The 10,160-nt window shown below is 44.3% G+C and overlaps 1 long non-coding RNA gene across 1 annotated transcript in view; it reads right to left on the bottom strand.

Annotated features, from left to right (window-relative positions):
* Positions 1-9,249, bottom strand: part of LOC142903907 (uncharacterized) — a 30,111-nt gene extending 20,862 nt beyond the window's left edge. Inside the window, exons 1-2 of the long non-coding RNA XR_012929300.1 lie at positions 9,029-9,249; positions 8,562-8,656 (exon numbers count right to left, since the gene is read on the bottom strand). This is a non-coding gene — a long non-coding RNA (uncharacterized LOC142903907). The remainder of the gene's footprint in view (positions 1-8,561; positions 8,657-9,028) is intronic.
* Positions 9,250-10,160: the final 911 nt, after the last annotated feature.

Genomic DNA, 10,160 nt, shown 5'->3' on the forward strand with positions numbered 1-10,160 from the left:
GACAAGTGATGAAGCGACAACCCGACCGGAAAGTCAAATAATCCCCAGCTACAAAGAGGAAATTCTGGACTGGAGGCCCAAAGTCTCCCTGTTTTATTTTACAGCCAAACTGTCTCCTGTTTTCATTCCACGTCACAGCTTCAACCTCCCTGTGTTTGCTGTTTTTAAGTCGCCCTAAAATCTTTTACACTATATTTATTTATCATTCTGCTGCTCGTCTTTCCGAGTAGCGCTGTTTTTATAAGCCAAGCCGTCTCGCTCTCTCAAAGCCAAGCAGCTGGTTATAGTATAGGGGTGATGCGACCTTTGACCTTTTCAACAAGACACTGAATTTGTGTTGGTCTTTTCTTTGCACCTTTTTGACTCCGAGTTGTGGGTACTTTGGCCTGCTAATGAAGTTACTGTTACTGTTTTGAAGTTGTTTTTTAAAGAGATGTTGACTTGTTGAAGCTCTTGGCACCTCCATCAAAGAGCAACATCTCAATGTGATAATTTGGAAGCCTTTTTTTCAGTCATTTGTCCATCTACGCTCTCTATTTGAGTCTTTGAATGTATGTATGTATGTATGTATGTATGTATGTATGTATGTATGTATCTTCAGTACTAAAAAAAAAAAAAAGCAGTTCTGTTATAGACATTACACCATGTCCATAAGTCGCTCTCTGAAGCAGGCCATACCCAACGGCCCAATGCAGGGGGAGTCAAACGGGTGGGAGTGGCCTGGCACAGATGTGGCCGTGGCGTGATTTTCAAGGATTCAAACAAATCCTTCTTGGCCAAATTCAGCAGTCAGACGGTCTGTAAATATTCGTTCCACTTAGCGTGGTATGTTTGTATCTGCGTGTTTTGCTGTTGTTGTCGCAGCTTCACTCGGACTTTGTTGTGTCGTGCCAGTGTGAAGGAACTGCCTGTGTGTGTGTGTGTGTGTGTGTGTGTGTGTGTGTGCGTGTGTGTGCGTGCGTGTGTGTGCGTGCGTGCCATCCATCTTTCCCATGGCTGGGATCTCAGCCGTGTTTACAGCCGCTGGAACTAAAAGGAAGCCCGAGCAGTTTGGACTAGATGTGCCGACAAAAAGCATCTGTGCACGTTTTTTAAAAAAAAGTTTTCTGTTCACATGAGTTTAGTAGGCTCCTGTTGAAACTGTTGAGGTGCCCAGTGCCCTTTGTGATGTCAAAGAGGGGTGTTTTCCTAGTAAGACACTGACAGTTCTAGAGCTGTCAGGAGAAGAGGAGGATTTTCCATCATGAGGTGACTGGAGGCAGTAGGACAGAGCAGCGCCGTCCTGCTCTCTGGCTGACCGCAAACTTTGTTTTAGATGTGTCAGATAGTGAACAACAAAGCTGTAGAACAGTGAGAAAGAAAAAAAAAAAAGTCTCAACTTTGGTTTCACACTTAATCAAATTGTATTCCTGACTTGATGCCAAGTCTCAGACTGAGGCCTCCCTCCTCCTGAGAACCTGCTTGGTTCTTTTTCCTTTCCTTTTTTTTCTTAAGTGTCTATTGCGTAGCGTAGGTTCAACTATCCGTCTGCCACAGCCAAAACATCGGGGAGTTGTACTTCAGCGAGGAATTTCTGCGGCGAGGAACCGCGCTTTCCATAAAAAACAAGTGTGATAGAGAGGCGTAGCAGAGCCCTCGGACGTCTTCACGACTCCGACAGGCCTGTGGGGAGTCCTGCTCTGAAGATAGGAGAAGAACACCAATCTGAGCCTGCACACACACACACACACACACACACACACACACACACACACACACACACACACACTTAAAAGACAGACAATAGAAGAAAATTGATTTGCTTCGTTGACATGTAAAACTGTTTTAAAGCCGCAGCCTCTATACCGCTTCCATAAATGGGGCGTGACTTATCTCCCCACTGCAGGTGATTGCTGCAGTGACATGCATGCATGGAACTTAAAGGTGGGGAAGGCAGGAATCCAGATTTTGCAGGGTGACTGCATGGGACTGGAGGTGCTGGAGGTGCAGCAGGCTGCCTGCCAGACACACTCAGCAGCTGGACAACAGACACCAGCAAACTTCAGCTGCTTCTATAAATACCACTGCCAGCTGCTTTCTCTTAATGTCAGACACTTATTAAAAAACAAAAACAAACAAAAAAAAACATTTCATATGAAGCGTTTATCAGGTTCAGGGCAACAATGTGCTTGAACTCTGGACTGAACGTACGTGACAAAAAAATGATCCAGGAGGTAAAAAGCAAAAAAAAAGAAAAAAAAGAAAGAAAAACAAGAACAAACAAAAACAAATGAGAGCGTTAAGCTGCTCCGACATGAAAATGGATATCCTGGCTCGGACTCTCCCGCCACTGGCTGGCCCTTATTGTTTTTTTCTGCTTGTCTTTCATGTTGCATTAGTTATGAGCAGTCGTACAAGAATAATAGGTGGAGGTCAGAGATGTGAGGACTGACGGCATCTTTCACTGTGGCGCACAGCGACTCCCACTGCTGCTCCCTGCGGGGATTCTCCTGTTACCTGCTAATGTCTCCCAGAACTCCCAGAGACCTTTTTTTTTTTTTTTTCATTTGTCTGCCTCTCTACCATTTTTTTTTTTGGGGGGGGGGCGACATGCAACATGTAGACTGGGGTGCTGGAACAAACTGGACGTGCAGCCCGAGAGCGAAATCTTTCAGATTTGGGCCCAAAAAGCAAACTTGCTTTCTAATCTTTCAGCAATCTGCCCTCGTCAGCTGCACCGCTGCTGTGCCTGCGCGGGCCTGGCATTTCAGTTGGTACCTGACAGAGCTGATAGGAGGCGCTTTGGGAGTTTGATGGCCTGAAATGCCACTGCTCTGACAGGGATTAGCTCCAGGCAGAATAGCCTGAAAAGGAAAGACGACGACAAAAAAAAACAAAAACAAAAAAAATGGAGGTGAAGAAAACGTGAATACCAATGACGATGGCTGGAGGCTGCGCTTCAGGAGCAAATGGCAGCTGTCTGTGTGTCATATGAGAAAGATATATTTGAAAAAAGAAAATAGCATTGCATCCAACATCCTGTCCAGTCACACACGCACACACATGCTCTGTAATCCACAAGCTTGCTCCAATTGTGCTTTTCATTAATGCAAGACATGTTAAGTGTCTCCCAGCAAGGAGCCAAGAGCCGCTGGATCGCGTTGACGTGGCCGCTCGTGACACGTCGACGGTGCAAATGGCAAAAATCAAAATATCTCTGCAGACTTTTTTTTTTTTTTTTTTAAATGCCAATTTTTTTGTCATTTTCATTTGAACTCCACGTGTTTCTTCCCAGATCTGAGATCTCATCTTTTCTCAGAATCACAGAAGCTCAAACATCTTCAGGATATTTTTTTTGTTGTTTGCTTGCTGAGAGGATCTGTTGGTGCCCAATGAGCTCTTAGCTCCAGTGGAGTTGTTGGTCTGCAGAGGTGGTTGTTGGGATCTCAGAGCCACACTTTGACTCAGCGGTTGCACCTCAGGTCGGTCAGAGTCGGCCAGATGAGGTGCCTCATGCAGCAGCACGCTAAGTCGATGAGGATGCTCCCTCGTGTCTCACCTTCCCGCAAAAGTCAGCCGATGGGTTCGTTCTGAGCAAATTCCCAATGGTCTGCAACGTCAAATCGCCACAGTTTTACAACAAAAAAATCAGATAAGGCCCTCTGGTTGTCGTTCACACCGCACGTCTGATTTTGATACAGTAGCTCCAGTTTGTTTTAAGAATTGAACCATCAGCAACAGGAACAGATCAATTGAGTCCCTGAGTGGACGGTGAGATTCTCCTCCGCTTCTAATCATCTCCGATGAGTGAATAACGTGTTAATGTAAACTGCGACCCCCCTTTCAGGTTTTTTTTCTTCCAAGCAGAAAGTCGACTTTGCGCAGTTTTGATTGATACTGGCGAGCGGCGCACTGTAACCCTCAAACGGCTTCAACCTCACCCCGCACAGCTGTTTCCTGCCGGCAAACTGCTACAACTGTGGTGCAGCAGGAGCAGAGGTAGGCCCACACCAGACAAAGCCTCACACACACAATACACACACCCTGCAGTGCATTCAACCTCAGCGCTACACACTGCTACTGGTCACCTTGCAGCACTTCCTGTTTGAGTTGGGTCATTTCCTTTTACTCTCAGCGAAGGGAGACGGCGAGGCTTTAGCTTCCCGCCTCGCACACAGGGATGCAAAACACACACACACACGTGTGCAGACTTGACAGACATTTTCATTTCTCATGTTATGGAACACTTCTTCTTCTTCTTTTATTGTTTGTTTGGGACCGTCTTACCAAAACCATCACTGCCATTTTTTGTTGTGATTCAGGGACAAAGAAAAACAAAGGGGGAGGGCAAGAAAGATGCACTGGTGATTGGTGGTGAGAACAAACAATTATTTATTTTTTTAATTCAATGTTGAAAATATTTCTTGTAATCCCAGGACATCCCTCATGGTGAGAAAGAAATGAGATGATACTTCTTCACAGATTGATGGAGAAATTTGTTTTTTTTTGCGTAGGTTTACTTTTTTGTGAGTGGTTGCCGCTGTATCAGTGCCAAAGAATCATAATAGCTCTGCACGGGGTCACTTTTATCGGCGCAGTCTTCAAAACAACTGTTTGTGGACGATCCCAAAAAACGATGACCGTCAAGTGAAGTTTTTCTTTCCGGGCCGACTGGAGAGCAACAAAGTGGTCCCAAATGAACGCCGGCGTAAACGCTCGAGCCCCTCAAGTGTGCTTGGTGCAATCACTGGCTGCCAGCCGGGCCCAAGAAATGAGGCAGATTGTTTGTGACAATTAGGCCGATGCCAGATACTGGCCGCCGCAGCCCTTCGCAATCGGCCGTCCCCATCAGCCAAGTGTGTTTATCGGTAATTACAATTTGGAAAAGAACTCTGAGGCGATTAGCGGCCCAAGGAGTGGTCGAGCTGAGAGCCGACCCAGCCCTAAACAAGTGAGGCTGTGTTTGGGTCCAGTCTGCACGAGGTCCCAGCGAGAGGGGGAAGCAGAGGGTAGCGGAGAGATGAAAGGAACGAACGAACGACGGACGGAAGGATGGCAGAGAGAGGAGTTAAGGAAGGAAGGAAAGGAGGGAGGAAGGAAGGATGGAAGCGACAGGTATCAGGAAAGGAAGGATGGCAGAGAGAACTGCAAAGGAAGGAAGGAGTGGAGGAAGGAAATAATGGATGAAGGAGGGGAGGAAGGAAGGAAAGATATCAAGCAACAGAAGGAGGAAGGAAAGGAATGACGGACGGGAGGATGCCAGAGAGAGGAATTAAGGAAGGAGGGAAGGAAGGAAGGAGTGGAGGAAGGAAATAATGAATGAAGGAAAGAGGAGGAAGGAATAAAGGATAGCAAGCAATGAAGGAAGGATGGAAGGAAGGGTGAGGCAAAGCCATCCGACACTTCCTGTCTGATTAAAGCATTTTATTTTGTGACAGTAGAACCCTTTTGAAAATTTAGGACCGATTTATAAACTACAAGTTGGTCAAGCGTTTCTTTTTTCTGTTATATGCATCTTGTCCCGAAGTGTCTTTTTACACTGCCAGGCTGACTGTTGAGATGTCTGCGCCGCAAACCGTCAATTCAAATTTGATAAGGATCACAGAGCACACAAAGATACATAAGGGACCGTCATATTTCCAAATGAGTCAGTTCTCAGTTCTGTAAAAACTGACTCAAAAATCAAGATCACACACACACACACACACACACACACACATACTTTATTTAGCTTTATTAACATTTACTCTGCAAACTCAGCTACAAGCCAGAAGAAAACCAAGAAACTACAGAAAACGTCAGAAAATCTGCTGCTCAATAATTTTTGTACTTTGTTTTTCCGGCATTGATTAAGTTTGCCTGAACCCCTCAGGCCAGCAGTGACACTCGTCCTGGCCATTTGTAATCATTCAATGTTTCTTCATGATTTCGTCTGGAGGCTTTCAGAAAAATAAAAAGTGAAATGTACCCTGGCCTTCTCTTGACAGCTGCTTTGTGCTCAACTTGACTCCAAGCAACAGGTTTTGCAAATCATCCGTCCCCGTGTTTGAAAGTGTGTGGCACACACATGCAATATAATGGGTCACAGCCACGGCATCACTAATGCACCGTCTTTGTCCAAATCCTCCAAGTCTTTCCTTTCTCATATCGCACATCCCATCCGCACCCTCGCCATCGAATTTGTCGCATTTTTTTGAACGCTTGGCACCCATTGTGTTTGTGGCCAAACATTCCACATCATCTAATGCTTTAATCTGCCTGAAGGCCAGAGGCTGGCATGCATGTGGAGGGACGGAATAAAAGCAGCAACATCTGCTTCAGAAAAATGATTGATGTCTCTGTGAACGTGTCCCTCGGATGACTTTTTTTTTTTTTTAATTAATTTCTTTCTTTCTTTTTTTTTTTTAAGGCAGTTGAGCTGAAATGAGAAACAGCACGACCGCTGGTCACCTCCAGTCCCGCGGAATGCGGAACATTCGAGGGACTTGACTGACATCCAGTGGCCGCGCCTGGTAGCTGCAGGCACGCCGGCGCACATGCGGCGCTCAGTTGTGGCGTTTAGTTGTCATTTCCGGGGGATTCTTGCTGCGTGTTGAGAGATGTCGCAGCACATTATGGCTCCAGATGGTGTGAAGCTTCGTGGATTTAAGGGCTAAGAGCTTAGTGCAGGCAATCTGCAACTTAATGATCCCCTCAAAAACCCTTTTTAACAGTCTTACACTCTGTTTTCCCACTCTAGCGTGCACTTATACATAAAGACAATCTTAATCCCGTCCCTTCACTCTCTTGTATAATCAGATATGTAAGAGCAGCTTTGATTCTTATTATGTTTGAAAGTTCATACATTTTGAATACATTAAATCTGAGGGTTAGAAAAAAAAATAAAAAAAACGCATTTTAATTGGTTCCAAGTGTGGACCATTCACAGGAAGGAATGTTCTCCTGTGCCTTTTGATATATACGACCAAAGCAAACACTTGTTTCATTTTAAATTTCTATTAAAATATTTCCCGTGCATGTGGTTTAGGTCAGCTGCTGCAGGTGTTCACAAGGGATTTCTTTTCTTTTTTTTTTTTTATTGCCAGCGAGCCGACCCGCTCTTTTGACAGCTGCTCTCCCCTTGATGTTGATATCACAGCTCCAAACCACCAATTGATAGAACATGGTGGAAGTGTGTTTTCCTTGCAAGGGTTATATCAACGCTTTGACACCTTATCTATTCCCTGTCGTGGATAATAATGTCTTTACATTCTGCTCAAGGAAAAGGAAAAAAAAAAGCCTTGATGAAGGTCAGACAAGTGTTTTGTAAGTTACAATTAGAGGTAACGTTGTCAGCAGTCACAAAAGTGAGAACGCTTTTCTGAAGGACACGGCCTTGGTGGTGCCAACATGTTAAAGTCACATTTTATTCTTTAACCTCAAAGTTAGAAATTACATTTCTTTTTCTAATGCTTTGACTAGTAACGACTAACAGGGGACACCTGCCTGGGAAACAACGCACCCAGCTGACCTGGCGATTGGCATTCTATTGAGAGGGCACTGGGTAGGCAACCAAAGTAGTGCTAAATCAGTATAGCAGGAATATGTATGGTCTTGTCCCTGCAACTTTTGCTGATGTCTGTGGGGAAATACAGTGGTGAGAGGACGTTAGCAGTGTTGCTGCTGCTGTCCCCCAATCATCCGTTTGAATCATTTCCCCATCTGGTAATGTTACAGTATTTTCAAAGTTAAGTGGGGCGGTTATGATGAAAATGTTGTATCTTTATTTGGTCAACTATGGAAGGATATTACCGAAGCACAAATCAGTCTGCACAGGGGAAGCAAAAAGCAGCTAAAATTGAAAAGAAGGTGCAAGGTGATTTCAGCCTGTTAGGGGAAACAAATAGCTTCTTTTTGCAATTTTGCAACGTGGAAATTGAATCACAGTCAGTCCATTTGTTGCACTGTGCTGACACTCCATTTTGGTCCACTGAGGGGGCCTGAAAAATTTGTACACTCACGGACTATTTAAGCCCCCCCGACCTATAGACAACTCCCATATTTCATCAGTGAGCCTGAACCTGAGGGCTGCATCTGATTCTGACTCAAGCTGTGCAGGCTCGCTGTGATTTTTGACTTTTTCTCTGCAGAGAAACCCAGGGAGAAAGGAAGAGAAATCCTTTTTATTTTTTGAAGAGACCTTTTTCATGCCATCACGCTCAACTACAAGAGGCACACACACACACACACACACACACACACACACACACACACACACACACACACACACACACACACACACACACACAGATCGATGGCAAGTTTGAGTTGGAGCAAAAAAACAAACAAATAAATAAATAAATAAACAAAAAAAATGTTAACACTCAAAAATCAATCCAATGTCAAGTCATGCTTCAGTATCAAAACAGCCGTTAACACGCATCACAAAGACACCAGCAGAGAAGGCGCCCCCTAACCTTTAACTCCTCACACAGCGGCCACAAAAGCAGCAAACTTTTGCGTTCGGCCTCAGGTCGCACTTTTTGAATGGGAATGAATCAGAGAAGCAGCTCTGCCAAACATTGACAAAATGAAAAACTTACCGAAACTCAGAGATGTTTTCCGGGAAATAAAGGGACGTGAGGCGTCTGGAATCCAGGGTCAGCGCTGAGCCGCAGAGAGAAACACACACGTCCACCTTTGCGTCGCGAGTCAACGGGGTCAGAAAACAGTCGTGACATGAAAAGCAACAGACAAACAAATATGTTTCAAGATTTCAAGATTATATATACAAAGGGATAAAAAAAAAACAAAAACAACAAAAAAAACAGATTGGTCAGTGCAAGCGTCACAGAAATGTTCTATTTTGTCTTCAACAAGTAATGAATTCAATTTGACGCATTGACAAATATAAGCAATTTAGATAACTTCCAATTTTCATAACATATATATATATATATATATATATATATATATATATATATATATATATATATATATATATATATACATATATATACTTCCGTATGAAATACACATAGATATCCATCCATTCATCTATTTGCATTACCTGCTTTGTCGTGCACTCAGGGTTTCAATGGTCTGCTGGAGTCTCTCCCAGCTGTCATAGGGTGAAGGCTGGGTGACATCCTGGACAAGTCGCCACTTCATTGCAGGGCCACGTAGAAAGACAAACAACCATTCACACTCACACACACACCTGCGGTCAATTTAGCTATCATTAGCGACATTGCTGCTTTCCATTAGTTCCTTCCATGAGCAGGAAATACGTCACAACATCGCTGACAGTCACTCTCCATTTCCGTAAGGGAGGTTACAAGCGAGCTCCACCAAGCTCAGTGCCATCTAGTGGTCGGTCTCTGTATGGCAGCTCGGGCATCTGAGGAGCCGTAGCAGACACTTCAGAACTAATGGGGGGAAAACATGAAAAATGAATTGAAAATCTGAGTTTTGACACTTCATTTGACAGCACTGAGGTGTTTGGAGAAGTGAGATATCAGAACATATCTGAACCAACTGTCTGGAGGGAGACATCTGGTTGGCTGCAGACAATAAATAAAAATAAATAAATAGATAAATAGATAAATAAATAAATAAATAAAATAAAATGGTTTGCAACAGTGAGTGGATTTCTCAGACTAAAGTTAAATGGATGTAAATGTGACAGAAGGCAGATGTTGGTAAGCTGCAGATTCAGAGTGAAAATAATACCTTTCCCAAAATCATGTATTTACTGTTTAACAAAGACAGTTTTTCAACTTTCTCTGCTCCCCAGAGTTCCACAGGAGGAGAAGTGGGACCACTGGTGGGTTTAAGATGTTCTTGGATGAAAGAAGTCGACTCTGACGGCTCTGCTGCTCTGAAAAAAAAAAAAAAGAAAAGAAAAAAAAAAACAATGAATCGTCCTGCGGACGTTTTCCAAGTCATCCCCTTGCAGCCATGTGGCCTTTGGAGAGCGAAATGAAAAGAGAGGAATGCTGCTGAGCGAGGACGCAGGAGTTATTAAATTATTCACCGTGTCAAAGAATGTGGAAACAATGCGGCGCGCCGCCTCTTCCGGGACACTTTGGGCAGCCAACTGCTTACAATTGTGCTGCCGGCGGACGGACAGACTGTTGGGTTTTGGCCGTGCGCCCCTCAGGCCAGCCTGCGCACGCTCGCCTCACATTCCCATCCCGTCT

The sequence above is a fragment of the Nelusetta ayraudi genome, unplaced genomic scaffold (genome assembly GCF_046127955.1).
Source record: "Nelusetta ayraudi isolate G7.1 ecotype Tasmania unplaced genomic scaffold, CSIRO-AGI_Nayr_v1 ptg000120l, whole genome shotgun sequence".
Taxonomy (NCBI): Eukaryota; Metazoa; Chordata; class Actinopteri; order Tetraodontiformes; family Monacanthidae; genus Nelusetta; species Nelusetta ayraudi.